Below are 15,990 nucleotides of genomic sequence, written 5' to 3'. Positions count from 1 at the left end.
ATTTTCCTTCACTGAAGATGTAGCTGCAAAAAACAAAACAAAAAAGCATTCCATGGAGAACACATTACGCTACTGGTGTAGTCATGTGAATACCAAGATGAGAACAGTAATGCAGGCTTTTCTGGTGATTAAAGACCAACACGACATCTGCAGGTGACTCTTTGGGTCTTGATGTCTACCCAGTGATTACACTGACCCTGTAGGGAAGTGTTCTCCATTAATGCTATTAATCGTCTGCTCTGGAGGTTTTATTAATAAATGCGAACTTAGATCCAACACTGATGGTTTTCTAAATTTGGAGATTAAATATGGGGAATAACTTTGTAATAGTAATTGAAAATTCATGTGCATTGTTAAAAATCCAATTGAACTGCAAATTCTTTTGGAATTATTCCTTGCATATCAAAAGGATTTTTTTTAAAACTAGGTTCATTTTTTAAATTTTTCTAGCTATTGCATTTATATTTACATATTTATTTATCAATTTAATCAGTCTAGGCACATTGACCAACTCCTTCAAATACTATTAAATGAGTTCTTTATGCTGTACTTTGGTTAAAATCTGATCTCCAGATCTAGGAGAAAACTATGATGAAGTACAAAAGGGTAAAAATTCCTTAGGGTGTAAGGGTTTGTTTACTAGAGAGCCACAGTAGGCTCTACTCAAGATTCTGTTGACCTTTAAAAGTAGCCCCTAATAGAGGATATTAAATCACCTATTTGTGACATAATTTTGATTATTCTCTAGGGCAGTAAATGGTAGCACAATATGCCACCTCAAAATATGGTACTTTGGCATACTGATTATTTTGAGCTATATAGCACTTGAAAAACAACAAACGCAGGGTGAGGCTTTCTCTAAATTCCCATTAACTTCCTAAAGACAGACTCTCCAAAAGGAACTCAATTTTCATAAGTTGCCTCCCCAACAGTTTCATCAACCAGGGAAGATTGACTCTCATCACAGGAGAGGAAACTGGAAGTCCACAGCACACCCAGACAAACTTTGCCACAAATATCATGCTGCCTATCTGTTCTAAGGGCCCATTCATCTTTCCTAAGAATCATTTATTCTCCCTTAAGAAGTCTATACTCCCTCACCCTTTTACCTACGAAGATAGTATTTAAGCCTGAATTCTAAGCCACCTGTTTGAGTTACTCATTTTTTCTGGATGGCGCCCATGTCTATGTGATTTGTACATGTTAATAACTTCTGTTTGTTTTCCTCTTGTTAATATGTCTATTACAGAGGTCTCAGCCGAGAACTTAGAAGGGTAGCGGGAAAATTATTTTTTCCTCCCTACAGCAGGACACCAAAAAAGTTATAAATATTGAACAATAACATCATTTAGATCAAGTGAGGTATAGGCTATATCTATGTGGCCTCTGAAAATTTCATTACCAGTTTTATTTGACAATGGGAATGGGACAGAAGTCATTTGGTAGGAAATTCACATAGGAGTATGTCTTCAGGAAGAAACTCTCCCCTATACACAATCAGATTTCTGCAAACTTGCCCCAAATGACAATTACTAAGATTAAAATATAATTATGCTTGGATTCTTGCAGGCCAATAAAGGGTAACTGCATATGATGTTTTCTCTTCTCTGGAATAATTCCAATAGCACACCAGGATCACTTTTTAACTTATTTCATTATAACAGTAAAATATGTGATAGTAAAAATGTCAAACTGTTCAGAGAGTAAAAAGCAAGTATCAAAATCTCTTTCACCCAAACAACCTTGAAGTTTCACTCCACAGAAGTAAATACTGTTTAAAGTTTCTTGTGCATCTTTCCAAAATTCTTATAACTTGCATTAATTTTTAAGTCTCCTCAAAGCGTATAATTATCTAGTCTTGGAATAAAATGAAAAAAAATCAGTAATGAGTATGATGCAATTAAAGCATCAATTGACAATTTTCTCATGTAGAAACTGTTTGCTTTTTTGTGCTTACATATGGGCTATCTGTGCAAATAATCATTTGGAATGATGTAACTATCACAAATGATCCAAATTTACTCAATAGGAAACCTTGCAAGTTTCTAGAAAATTGCCGTTTATCCCCTGGAGAATATCTCTTTTATATTGGAAAAGCTTTTAAAATTATTTTAAATATTAAGTTTGAATATTCTACATAAACATCTTTATTTTAAACTCTATCGGGAGAAAACTGCAATTATTTAGGGACTGGATAAAATCCTGGTGCCTTTTAATGCAATTTGTTGAAACCCCAGGTGTTTGATGGATGTTTGCCCACTCAAACCATCTGCATCACAGTAAAATTTAAAACAGTAAGTTGCAAAGTTGCATTATTGCAATATAAATAAATTTGCAGTATTAATTCCAAAACACAGTCTCCAAATAGGCCAATGATATCTGGATAGCAGTACAACTGGCCCAAACATTAGGAAATCTCTTTAATGACATAAACAAAAATGTTCAAAAAAATATAATTTTTTATCCTAATGTAGGAAGAGTGAGAAAAAATTATTTAGAACAGATGGGTAGGATTCCAAGTCACTCAATGATATCCAAGTCATCTCTCTTTGCCATGTATATTAATTTCAAATACTTCTTCATATTGAAATTAAGGATTTCCCAAAGTTGCTAATTACTATTATTTACAAATGCAGAAATAATAAAAAAAAGTTGTTCATAGGTATTTATTGACTTTCTACAGATTAAAATCATATTACCTGAGAATAAAGACAACTTGATAAATGATCAATAGATTAAATTATTTAAAAATGAACCTGCCCTTCAGCTAAGGAAAAATAAAAAAAGAGTTTTCATTTTAGTCAGGGTGAGGAATCTTAAAGAATGCATGGCTCTGGGGGTCTTTCCATATCTTGGCCTATAGTTTTTCTGTAGCAAACGCATTTATTATAGCTTTTCCTCTATTACTTTTACAGAGAACATATTTGGAATCTGTGCCATATATATATGAACACATCATGTCTATACCTCCTCCCTATTCTTTCATCACAGAAAATCATTAGGAAACACCTAATGATGTAGCTGTTTGCTGGGGTTCATATCTACCTGAGTCTAGAGAATCCATCTAATGTCTACCAAAATTCATCTGGACAGAGAAAAAAGTAGTCTTAAAAACAAAACTCAGAAGTGGAAAAATCAAGTTATCCAAATCTTGCTGTGCCTTTGACTTCAAAGGACTCCTGTATGGAATAAGCTTTGTGGGATACAAAAGGAAGGGAAGGATTTGGCCAAGAGAACAGAAGGGTAAGATCAAAGTACAAAGTTGCGAGAAAGCCTGAAGAACACTTCATTGCACTCAAAGCCGCTGGCTCTGCACTTTGAACAAAACCAAATTCACCCACATTTGTCAACTAAGTGAAGAAGGAAATAATGCTAAAGATGACATTTTAAATGTTTTAATGGAATGACTTAACTTATTTAAGCATGAGGATATTTTTTCTTTTCATTCAAAGCCAAAGTAAACTGATGTCTATTTTTGAATCCTGCAAATTTCTATTTGTCATTAATTATGAATGTAGAGATTAATTAACAATTCAAGTACGCTTGGGGCAAAAATATCAATACAGAGCTTGTTTAGATTTCTATATTGATTGAAAGATGTCATGTACTTATTATTTCAGTAAAGCTACTGTCATCATCCAAAATATTTTTTTAATTCTCTGTAATGAAATTTGGGGCCTCTGAAGAAAATTACTCCCAAAAGTTCACAGTTTTTTTAATGGAAAACATTGTTCCAGCTACAAACTAATACCTTTCCAGTGTATTTTTAAAAAAAGAAATTTAAAAATAGACATAAAAAAATTGAAATAAAACCATCCACAATTCCTTTACCACATTACCCTTTTAATACATATCCTTCCAGAATGTACCTATGAATTTGCCATATAGAGATAATATTTTATAAAATAGTATCAGTCTATATATGTTTTATTTTTCTCAATATATAGTTATATATACCTATTACATATATACATATGATACACAGAAATATACAATCCGTACATTTTATATATATAGTTAGTAACATGATTATATGTATTACTAAGACTTTCCATGTTAATAAATATGCCTTGTTAAATTCTTTGTTTGTTACTAGTGTTTCATTGACTGGATCTCACATAATTTTCTTTTTCTTTTTAATTTTACTGGGGAATACTGGGGGACAGTGTGTTTCTCCAGGGCCCATCAGCTCCAAGTCATTGTCCTTCAATCTAGTTGTGGAGGTTGCAGTTTAGTTCCAAGTCCAGTGCCGTTTTCAATCATTAGTAGCAGCCCACCATCTCATGTGGGAATTGAACCGGCAACCTTGTTGTTGAGAGGTCACACTCTAACCAACTGAGCCATCCGGCCGCCCTCACACAAAATTTTTAAGTTTTCTAAACTACTTTCTAAAACTCTTCTAGATGTTCTAAATTATGAGGAGGGGAGGAGAGGAGTGATCTATATCAAACAAAGTTAAAAACAGTTGTTAAAGTATCTTAATTGCAGGACTCCTCAGAGTCCTGGTGAACTTTCAGAAGTGAAATCTTTTACGACGTATTTACATAACAAAATAAGCCACTGCATATTTTTATTTTATAAAATCCTATTAATGTTCTGAATTACTCAAACTTCAGGATATGTACCTGGAAAAACTGATTTGATAATCTCCCTGCTATTGGATTTTCAGTTTGCCTTAATTTTATTAACTATTATTAATAATTATTTGACAAACATTTTCAGATATTCATCTCTGAGTATTTTTCTGATTATGTCCTTTACACTTTGAGACATAGGATTGCTGGTCTATTTACATATTTAAGGATTTAATACATATCACCAAATTGCCCCTAAAGATTTTATCAGTTTACATACAGCACTTTCTGAGACTATTTTCCAACGAATTAAACTAATACCTGTTATTATAATTCATTAAATTAACTTTTTTTTCTCACCCTAATTGATTTACCACCTTAGTCAAAAGTCTTACCTCTAAATGATTTTTGGTAATCCCTTTTCTAACAGACCACCTCAGATAGGGTATAAGAAAAAAATTAATGTATAGAGTCTTACAAACTACCATTCCCTCTTCCTATCTTTCCCCCCATCACCACCATTAGTATTCTCTGTTTCATAAATTTAATTTCTAAGTCACAGCAGGAAAGCCACCCATGAAGTCACAGTTGTCTGATTTATCTAAGTAAATGGCACCATTGCAAAAATTAAAATGCATGTATTGAAGGTTTTCAGATCCCCTAATCTCTACCTAGTAATTGTACATGCTCTACAAATAGTGCTGGAACTGATAGTCCAACAGTGAATCTCAAGGAAAAAGATAATTCCTCAGCCAAAATTTTCCAAACCTTCAAGGAATGTCAATACTATGAAGGAGAGATTTTTGAATTTTGAAATTGTTATTAAACGTAAAAAGAAAATACAATAGAAAGAATAAGCAAAAATAAAATCTGATATTTTCACAAGGGAAGAATAAAATAGACAGATCTGATAAGATTAATAAAGAGAGAGGGCCCAAAATAATTCAATATAATATTTGAAGATACAGCAGTCCCTTCTTATCCAAAGGTGATACGTTCCAAGACCCCCAGTGCCTGAAACTACGGATGGTACTGAACCCTATACTGTACACATTGTGATTTTTTTCTATGTCTACATACTTACTCATATATACAGTTCAATTTTAATTAGGCATAGTAGGAGACTAACAACAATAACTCATAATAAAAGCAATGTACTGTAATAAAAGTGAAGTAAATGTGTTCTCTCTCAAAATATTTTATTGTACTCCCGTGTTTCCCCGAAAATAAGACCTAGCCAGACAATCAGCTCTAATGCATCTTTTGGAGCAAAAATTAATATAAGACCTAGTCTTATTTTACTATAAGATATAATATAATGTAATGTAATGTAATATATATAATACCTTATTTTACTATAATATAAGACCCAGTCTAATATAATTAATATAATATAATTAATATAATATAATATAATATAATATAATATAATATAATACCGGGTCTCATATTAATTTTTGCTCCAAAAGACGCATTAGAGCTGATTGTCCGGCTAGGTCTTATTTTCAGGGAAACAGGGTATACTCACCTTTTAACCTAAAGAAAGCATTTTCCGGCTTCTCTTTGGAATATCCAAATAGCCAGCATCACTATTCTTGGCAATTTAAGGCTCTTATTAAGTAGAATAAGGTTACAGAACCCAAGCACTGTGATACAGTGACAGTCGATCTGATAACCTAGCTGGCTACTAAGTGACTAAAAGGCTGGTAGCATATACAGTGTGGATACCAGGACAAAGGGACAATTCATATGGGGGAAGGTGGAATGGAGCAGGATGAAGTGAGATTTCATCACACTACCCAGAACAGCATGCAATTTAAAGTTTATAAATTATTTCTGGAATTTTTCATTTAATATTTTCAGACTGTGGTAGACTAAGTAACTGGAACCATGGAAAGCAAAATTGAGGATAAGGGGAGACTATTGCATAGGAAAACAGTAAAACTGGGAACTCATAAGAGAGTAATATAAACAACTCCACACTAATGAAATTAGATAAAATAAATAATTAGCTAGGAAAATATAAAATTAACAGAATTAACTCAAGAAATAAAAGAAAATGACTGGACTCGTACCATTTCAGAAATTGAACTCATAGGTAAATATCTACTCATCATAATAAGCACCATGCCCACAATTTTACTCAAGTTTTACTAAACCTCCAAGGAAAAAAGTTAATCCTTACCTTATAAAATCAATCCAAATTATTAAAAAAGAGGAAAATCTATCCAAAATTTTATTTTATAAGGCTTTCCTAACGTTGGAATAAAAATTCAGACAAAAACTGTGTAAAAGAAGAATATGAACATAAATTCAAAATCCTGAATAAAATATTAGCAAACTCATTACAACAACATATAAACAAATTAATATATCATTACTATTCATAGTTTATTCAAAGAATGGAAAGATAGTTTAGCATGACAAAATTTATTACTGTAATTGCGACATTAAAAATTTAGAAGAGCAACTATTTTTGTCATAAAAATTGATGCAGAAAAAAATTTAAAAAGTTTCAATGTCTATTCATAGACACCAAGAAAAACTCTTACTAAATGAGAAATAATAGGGAAAATGATATTCCATTAAAAACCTGCAGCAAACATTATAGATAATAGCAGGATAGTAAAATCAGTTTGTTTAATGTCACGAGCAACACAAATTTGTCACCACCTCCAAATTTTTAAAACACTAAGAATAGCTAAGAGTGAAGGGGAAGTGGTGCTCTCATACACATTCTCTGTGATACAGTCACTGGGGAGTAGAAATCTGCAATGTCTGTGAAAATAAGAAAATGTGCTCACTGTATGACATGGCAACTCTCCGTATATATCCTTACTAACACTTGCATATAAAAATAAAAAGGTTTGTATATGGATGTAAGACTCCAACACTGTTTATAATTGTTAAGAGTTGGAAATAACCTCAATGCCCATAAATAGAGGAATTGTTAAATAAATGACAGATTACTATTATATATTGCTAACATAGAAAAATCTCCAAAATTTATGGTTGGGGGAAAAAAAGAAAAAGCAAATAGCAGAAAATTATGTACCCTATGCTATAATCTAAAGGTATAGTCACTATGTTGTACACCTGAAACTAATATAACATTGTACTTGTAAGTCAACTGTAATTGAAAATTTTTTTATTTTTTTAAATTAATTAAAAATTTTTAAAGAAGAGCAAACAATATCATGTATTTTGCAGGCATGTATATATGTATATATATATACCCACAGACAGTTCTGGAAGAATCCCCACCAAACTGATAACAGCTATCATGTCTGAGAATTGATTATGGATGTAATAATGGAGGATTTTAGCTTCATCTGCAATGACTGAATGAGTGTATATTGATATACTACATATGTAGTTAAACATAAATACATTTTTAATTATTAGAGGCCAGTAAGGGATATTTTCCCAAATTAATAAAATATTAAATTTGCTACTTGGATTTTTAAGAAAATGTTTCTACTATGACTGTAATCCCAAATTTCTTAGAAAGATACTAGACTTGTAGTAAGACCAGAATTGGCCTTAGAATAGAAGGATAATCACTAGAAAGATACTAGATATACTAGACGAGACCACAATTAGTCTTAAAACAAAACAAACCAAAACAAACAACAATTACAAAAAAACTCAGGAAATCAATTATGTCCCAGATTTTTCCTTCACAGTGTTTTTTTTAATATTAAAGAATGGTAACTATGAATTCTAGATTCTTCTGTACTGACAAATCCTCTCCACATGTGCAGCTACTTATGGGTTCCCAAATCTTCCTGTAAAAAAACCTTAAGAATCAGTGTGCTCTAGCGAGCTCTCTCAATCACCACATCTTCTCCTTAGCCCAGAGGGAGGAGCAGGGTTCTCTACGGCAATGTGGATGAGCAAGTCAGCACTGAGGGCCTATGGAAGAAAAGGGGAGAGCCAGAATCCTACCATTCCATTACCAGTGTTTGAGCTGCAAGTCAGGAAGCCTAGGTTCTAGTCCCTGCTTGGTTGTGAAACTTGGTCAAAGCTTGAAGTTTATTTTTCTCATTTGAAAAATAAGGAAGCTAGATCTGTCAGCTCCTTTCCATTTCTATAATTTGGTGACTCTAATTCTAACTGGTCAGCATGCACCTAGAAGCACCATTATCCCTTAAAACATCTTGGGCCAACATCTGTAATGGTAACGTCTATGCCTGCCCTCAAAAACTCTATCCTCTGAGACATTAATCACTAACACAAATGTTATTACAGAAAACTCTATTATTGAAAAGTCACCTGGAATTAGAAAGGAACATGGGAATAAGGGACAGCATAGGCATTATCTGTCATAACTACTCAACCAGAAGCAGCAGGGGTATTGTGCTTACATGACCCCAAAACTTCTTTCTTTATAAAGGCTTATTTGTATGAAAGCAAAAGTTTCACAGCAGTCTTGTTAAAAATCCCTTTATAGATTTCTCAGAAATGATTTTTGAACAAGAGTGTGGGCTATTTAATTCTAAGTATAGCTGGCCTTACTCATTGGCAAAGAGAATGATTGGCTTCATGGAGGGCAAGAACTTACCTGTCATCAGATAATGTTTCCAAGGGCTTGTCATGGTGCCACCTCCCCTCTTCCCTGTCTCCAAGTTGCATTTCCCAGATTCAGATCAAGGCTGTGAAAATCAGAGTGTGAGCAACTGGAGAACAAGGATAGTAGGATGAATTAACACATGAAGCACCATTAAATGATGCTTAGGGTGCTATAGAACAGCATGGAAGGCTGAACAGGAAGCGTAAGGTTGCCCAGGAACAAGGAATCAGGCAGCCAACTTGGGGAAAACAGGGAAGTACTGGGGAAAGGGAGGTAGGATAGAATGGGTGTTCAAGGGTAAACACGTGGTAAGCTGGGGTGGACTGGAGAGGAGATGCAAGTCACCTTGGCTCAGGGCTAAACTCTTGCCAGAAACTGTAATTAATTTTAATCATTTCAAAAGCCATTTTGCTAAATTACTTTTTGGTGTTTGCTTCACTACTTGTCATAAGTAATGCTGATTCATCAAGATTAATTCCACCCCTGGAGTTTTCTGATTTTTTTCCTCGTAAATGAACAAGTTAACATCATTGCAAAAGAGCTTAATATCTAAAGATAATCCCCTATTGAAAGGAAGTAGAACAAGCTTGCTGAAGTCCACCCTAACTGGGATAATTGCACTTTATCCCCTAGTATTTTGAGCATAATCACCAGCTTCCCTTCACCCTGCCACCATGACAGCCAGAGGGAAACAAATTACAGCAAAATCACTCCCAGTGGTTACAATGGACGTAAAAGCGGGATGAAAACTTCATAACTAATTACAAAAAAAAAAAAAAAAAAAACTAGATGATTAAATAGATTAGAGAGAGAGAGAGACAGATGTTTATCCAAGCTTACTGAAGTACTGGACCAAAACTTTCTAGGGTGAGTTCTCATCAATAACTGAGAGAATGAGAGAATGTCTATTTAAGATTGAATGCTAAGCAAGTGAAGGCTAAATTGATTCATGACGGATTGCTGTTGTTGGTACAGTGTCTTTGTGTTCCCTGGATAGACATCTGGAATCGATGCAGACAACTGGACTTGGACGATTTACATAATGCTCAATTAATTCTATTGGCTCTGGGGGTAAATTTTGATGCATTCAAACATAAAGTCATTTTTGTGGAATTCCTTCATCAAAAATGTTCTATTGAAGTTATTTTAAATGGTCTGGCCACTGATGATTTTTATTGACCACCTTTAACTTCATTTAATATGTTTTTTCCCCAATAGCTACTTTTGCATCATTCAAATTTCAGTAGCCTCTTTCTTCAAAATTTGACACCTTAAGTTCCACTAATTCCCAATTTCAGTGCTGTTCCCAACTGAAAGGACAACAATACTAAAATTCTCTTAATAGATATGCACTTCCTGTAAAAAGATCCATTGTCCATTCTATAAGCACAAACTTGGATTTTTTAAAATCTCCATGTCAAAAAGGTTTCATTCTGTGTATCTGAATTTAAGAGTTTGAATCATAAACCCAGGAGAAAAACAAAGATAAGAACAACTAAGTAAACGTACCTTCCCAAAGCTGTTTAAATGACACTTATTTTCACTTTTATTCTTGCCTGCTATCAAATTTTCTTATTACCAGTTGAGCTGGGAAAATATTCTGAATTCTGGCCTCAATATAGAAACAGCCACATGAGTTATTCCAAGCACTAAAACACATAAGTGACTTAGAAAGAAAGAGGTTCCATTCCTGCTGTACTCTAAGTCCTTCCGTGGCCTTAGATTTTCCAAACTTTACAAAATAAACATGCTATAACATGTTTTCAAAACTATAGTATAATAAAATACAATAAATAAATTTGATACGGGATATGGGATATAACATAATACGTAAAGCCTAAATGTTATCTCTGTAGACCTTTTATTGATCCACCCTATGTCAAGTCTAACTACAGTCCTATAAAGAGAATTAAAGATCCCAGGTGATTCCAAGAGAAGGCTACTTTCACGTTGAGTACAATTTACATGTGCTGAAATTATACAGACACTCACATGCCAAAGAAAGAAATTAGACACTGACCTCACACCATTCTGAAAAATTAACTCAAAGTGGATCATAGGCTTAACTATAAGAACTAAAACTATATATGGTATCAAAAACACAAATGACAAGAAGCAAAATATGAGATGTGATCGAAAAATACAGTGAATATTTAAATTTTAAAAATGTATTGTAGTATAAGACACATTGCCATTAATGCCCCTCAGAATACCCCCCCTTGCTTCGAACACACTTATCCCATTGTTCTTTCCACTTTCTGAAGCAGTTTTGTAAATCTTCTTTCATGAGTGTCTTTACTTGTGCTGTCGTGGGTGCCACACGACATCCATTTTGACTTTGGGGAAAAGCCAGAAGTCACACAGTGCCAGATCCAGTGAATAAGGTGGATGAGGACACACTGTAATGTTTTTATTTGACAGAAATTGCTGTACCAGAAGCAATGTGTGACATGTAGCATTGTCACAATAGAGGATGAAGTAAAGACACTCATGAAAGAGAACTTCCAGAACAGCTTCAGAAAGTGGCAAGAACGATGGGATAAGTGTGTTTGAATAGAGGGGGAATATTTTGAGGGGGATTAATGGCAATGCATCTTTTAGTGTAATAATTTTTTAATTAAACATTCTCCATATTGTTTGATCACATATCATAGACAAATCGAACTTCATCAAATTTAAAAACCATTTTGCTGCATACACTAGTATGAAGAAAGAGAAAAACAACACACAGAAACTATTTGTAAATCGATCTGATAAGCGTCTAGTATCCAGAAAATATAAAGAATTCTTACAACTTAATAAAGAAGACAAACGTCACAAGTGGGGAATTAATTTTAATGGACATTTCTCCTAAAAACATATACAAATGGCTAAGAACATGAAAAATGTTCAACATAATTTATCACTAGGAAAGTGAAATCAAAATCACAATGAGATACCATTTCACAACCACTGTGATGGCTATCATAAAAAATACAGACAATAAGTTTTTCATGAGGCTGTAGAGAAGTTGGAACTGTCATTCATTGCTGGTGAGAATGTAAAATGGTACAGGCAATTCGAAAAATATTGCAGCAGTCCCTCCAAATATTAAACATAGTTACCACATGACCCAACAATTCAACTCCTAGATAATAAACCCAAGGAAATAAAAAACACATGTTCACACAAAGACTTGTACATGAGAGTTCATCATTGCATTATTCATAATTGCCAAAAAGCTGAAACAACCCAAATGTCCAAAAATATGAAAGTGAATAAACAAAAGATGACATATTTATATGCATACAATGAAATACTATTTGTCAACAAAAAGAAATGAATTAATAAATGTTACAACATGAATCAAACTCAAAAAGATTATGCAAATGTAAGAGGCCTGTCACAAATGGCCATATATTATGATTGCATTCATATGAAACGTACAAAAATGTCAAACCTATAAACACAGAAAGTAGATTAGTGGTTGTCTAGTGCTAGGTAGTAAGAGGAGAGGGGCACAAAAGGTGGCTAGTGGGAAGTGACTGCTAAAGTGTATAAGCTTTTGTGGGGGGCAGGGGATGATGAAAGTGTTCTAAAATTTTATTTGGTGATAGAGGCATAATTACATAAACATAATTTACATTAAAAAAACCCATTGAATTGTGCATGTTAATGAAGTCTATACATATAAATTATATCTCAGTGAAGCTTAAAAAAAGGCATGCAGAAAAAAACTATGCAGAAAAAAATTACACCATAATGCCCTGCCTCTAAAGCTTACATTCTGATACTGTATTCTCAATCATGTAACATTACATACATGGAATTCAATTCAATTATATATCTGATGTCCCTAAAACTTTTGTATTTCATCATACACAAATAATGCTATTCAACTACGAAGCAGAACTAAACTCCTTTGCTATGGGAGGCAAAAAAGTCACATTTATTCCTAAATTATGTGCCAAGAATCATGTTGGAGGGGAAATCAAAGACTAATGATGCTATAGGCCAGGGGGTATTTTGGTTTAAGTAAGTATGATGGTCTTTTTGAATCACTGTAGTTGCATCCTACAGAGACTTGGGGCTGAGTTAGCAGAGAACACGTTCCGAACATACTACTCCAGTCCTCCGTAAATGTGTACTGATCACTTTGCTTGTGACAGTTGTCACACTCACATGGCTAAGCCCACAACTGGATATGTATGGCATGGCAAAGAAAGGTTGCTTTGGCCCCACAGGGAAGTGAGGAACTTTATGGAAGAAACCCAAAGGGAAGAAGGCATTAGGCTGACCCAAATGGCCCAATAACCAAGTGTACATAGGTTAGGAGAGTGGAACAAAGTACTCTGTCATCTCTGTCACTTTAATTTGCATACCAGTCCCAGCTTGCAAGGATTTAAGCCTGATATCTATGACAGAGAGTAGACTATAAGTAAAAACTGAAGAAAACAAATCTCTTCACCAAGAGATCTGGTCTCACCAAAGAGTCTGGTCTTATATATTTACTTTTCTCATCTGTGCATTTCTAACTTCAAAATAAAGTGTAACATAGTGTGTACAGCACACCATCAATTGTGTGAAAAGTAAATGCATTTATTTTGTATTTGCCTATATATACATAGAATAACTCTAAGAGGATTAACAGGAATGAATAACATATGTTAACTCATATGAGGGGACTTTACGATCTGGGGATGGGGGGAGGGTTTTTTTTGTATTTTTCTTTAATGTATCTTTCGTACTTTAAGTTTTTTTTTAACCATATGGATATATCATCGTTCAAAAATAAAATTAAAACTAAAAAGTGCCATATACACACACACATATATACATACATATAGGGAATATATATATATATAACATATATATATACACACACATATATATGTTATATATATATATATATATATACACACACACACACACAAATATACATAAATATATGTATGCATTTTTGTATATTTGCATGGGAGCATGTGGGTATATCCTGGGATAACTCTATTTACTGAAAAAAAGAAAATAATCAAGAGAAAAATTATTAAACACCATAAGAGAACTTACTAATGTGGCTACATAGAAAAACTAGTTCACAAAATCAATAGCTTCCCTATATTAAAACTTCTATATGTAATACAAAGAAGAAATGTTACCATTTGAAAAAGAAACACAACTATAAAAGTAATAGAAATAAACAGAGGAAATATTCTGAAACAGAACCTAGGTAATCTTCTCATCTGCTGATATAACAATAAACTTAAATCAGTATATATTTCACAGATGACTGGCAATGTCTTAGATTTTTGCCTTTTGACTAGTGCTAAATTAAACTAGAGTTAAGCAGTCTAGTGATGGATGTTCAAGTGTTTCCATTCATCCTACTAGGCTTCTGATTGCTTAAAAAATTGTTACAGAGAACAAATTGATTATTACTAGATGAGACAGGGGTTGGGAGGTGGGGTGAGAAAGGTGAAAGAATTAATAAGTACAAATTGGTTGTTACACAAAAGTCAAGTGGATGTAAAGTACAGTACGGGGAATATAGTCAATAATATTGTAATAACTGTGTATTGTTTCAGGTGGTTACTAGACTTATCAGGGGGATCACTTCATAAATTATATAAATGTCTAACTGTTATGCTGTACACCTGAAACTAATATAAAATAATGTTGAATGTCAACTATAATTAAAAAAAAAGTCACTAAGATGTAAAGTACAGCATAGGGAATATAGTCAATAATATTGTAATAACTATGTAGTGTCAGATGAGTAATAGACTTATTGGGGCGATCCCTTTGTGATGTAATAAATGTCTAATCACTATGTTGTTTCATACACCTGAAACTAATATAATATTGTATATTGGCAGTAATTGAAAAATTATTTTTTTAGAATTAAAAAAATAAATAAATACAAGTTTTTTAAAAGTCGCTAACCAAGAAAAACCCATTCTGTAAAATAACTAATGTGGAACAATTCAAGATTTGTATTTGCTGTTGTTATTCATACTTAGCTGGGAAATAACAGGACATACAAAAACATAATGCTCTTGTGTCTGTACCTCTGAATATAGCATGTATCAACCACAAGTAAGTCTACAGGAAGAAGATTGATTTTAAAAAAGAATCAAGCAAGGGAAACAATTAGCTCTGCCCAATAAATATAAAATGGAGACTTTTTTTTTTTTTTATGGGTAGATAACCAAATCGTTTTGGGAAATATTCAGGAGAAGAAACAGTGACTGAGATCATCTTATTTTAACAAGCATTACATTGTCTTATAAAACAAACATATCCGAAGAGCCACATAAAACTAATCTTTTCTCTTTGTATTATCTTCTATTATTTGTTATACAGTAAGATTGCTAATCTTATCCTTCTGTGTTCACATATGTGCCATAACTGCACTTATTTGCTCTGCAAATGCAAGCTTTAGTGAATGGAAACACTTGCACATCTATCACTATACTTTTTATACTCTAGTTTAAGGCAGCACCAGTCAAAAGGTAAAAATATAAGACATTACCAGTTCTCTGTGAAATATGTACTGATTTACATTTATTATTATATTAGCAGATGAGAAGATTGCCAGGGAACAGCAATCCATCTCTTAAAACAATTGCTGTCAAATGAATAATATGAAGTAAAAAGTTATTTAAAGTTCAAATACGAATAAAGTTTTCAAGACCTGGGAAGAGAATAAATTGGTATTTTCAATGTGGTCTTGCCATATTCATCAGTCTATTGATAAAGGAAAAAATATCCAGAAAGTTAAAATACCAGAATCCTCCTTTGGCTCAAGGAGTTTGTTTGTTTGGTTGGTTGGTTGGTTTTGGACCCTATTTTTATGTTAAATATACA

At 33.1% G+C, this 15,990-nt stretch overlaps 1 protein-coding gene across 1 annotated transcript in view; it reads right to left on the bottom strand.

Annotated features, from left to right (window-relative positions):
- The window catches only part of ARL4A (ARF like GTPase 4A), a 611,358-nt gene that overhangs the window by 498,922 nt on the left and 96,446 nt on the right, over positions 1 to 15,990 (bottom strand). The window lies entirely within an intron of this gene.

This window comes from Rhinolophus sinicus, linkage group LG09 (genome assembly GCF_036562045.2).
Source record: "Rhinolophus sinicus isolate RSC01 linkage group LG09, ASM3656204v1, whole genome shotgun sequence".
Lineage (NCBI taxonomy): Eukaryota > Metazoa > Chordata > Mammalia > Chiroptera > Rhinolophidae > Rhinolophus > Rhinolophus sinicus.
The sequence above is the reverse complement of the archived record's forward strand: the minus strand, read 5'-3'. Positions and strand labels throughout refer to the sequence as shown.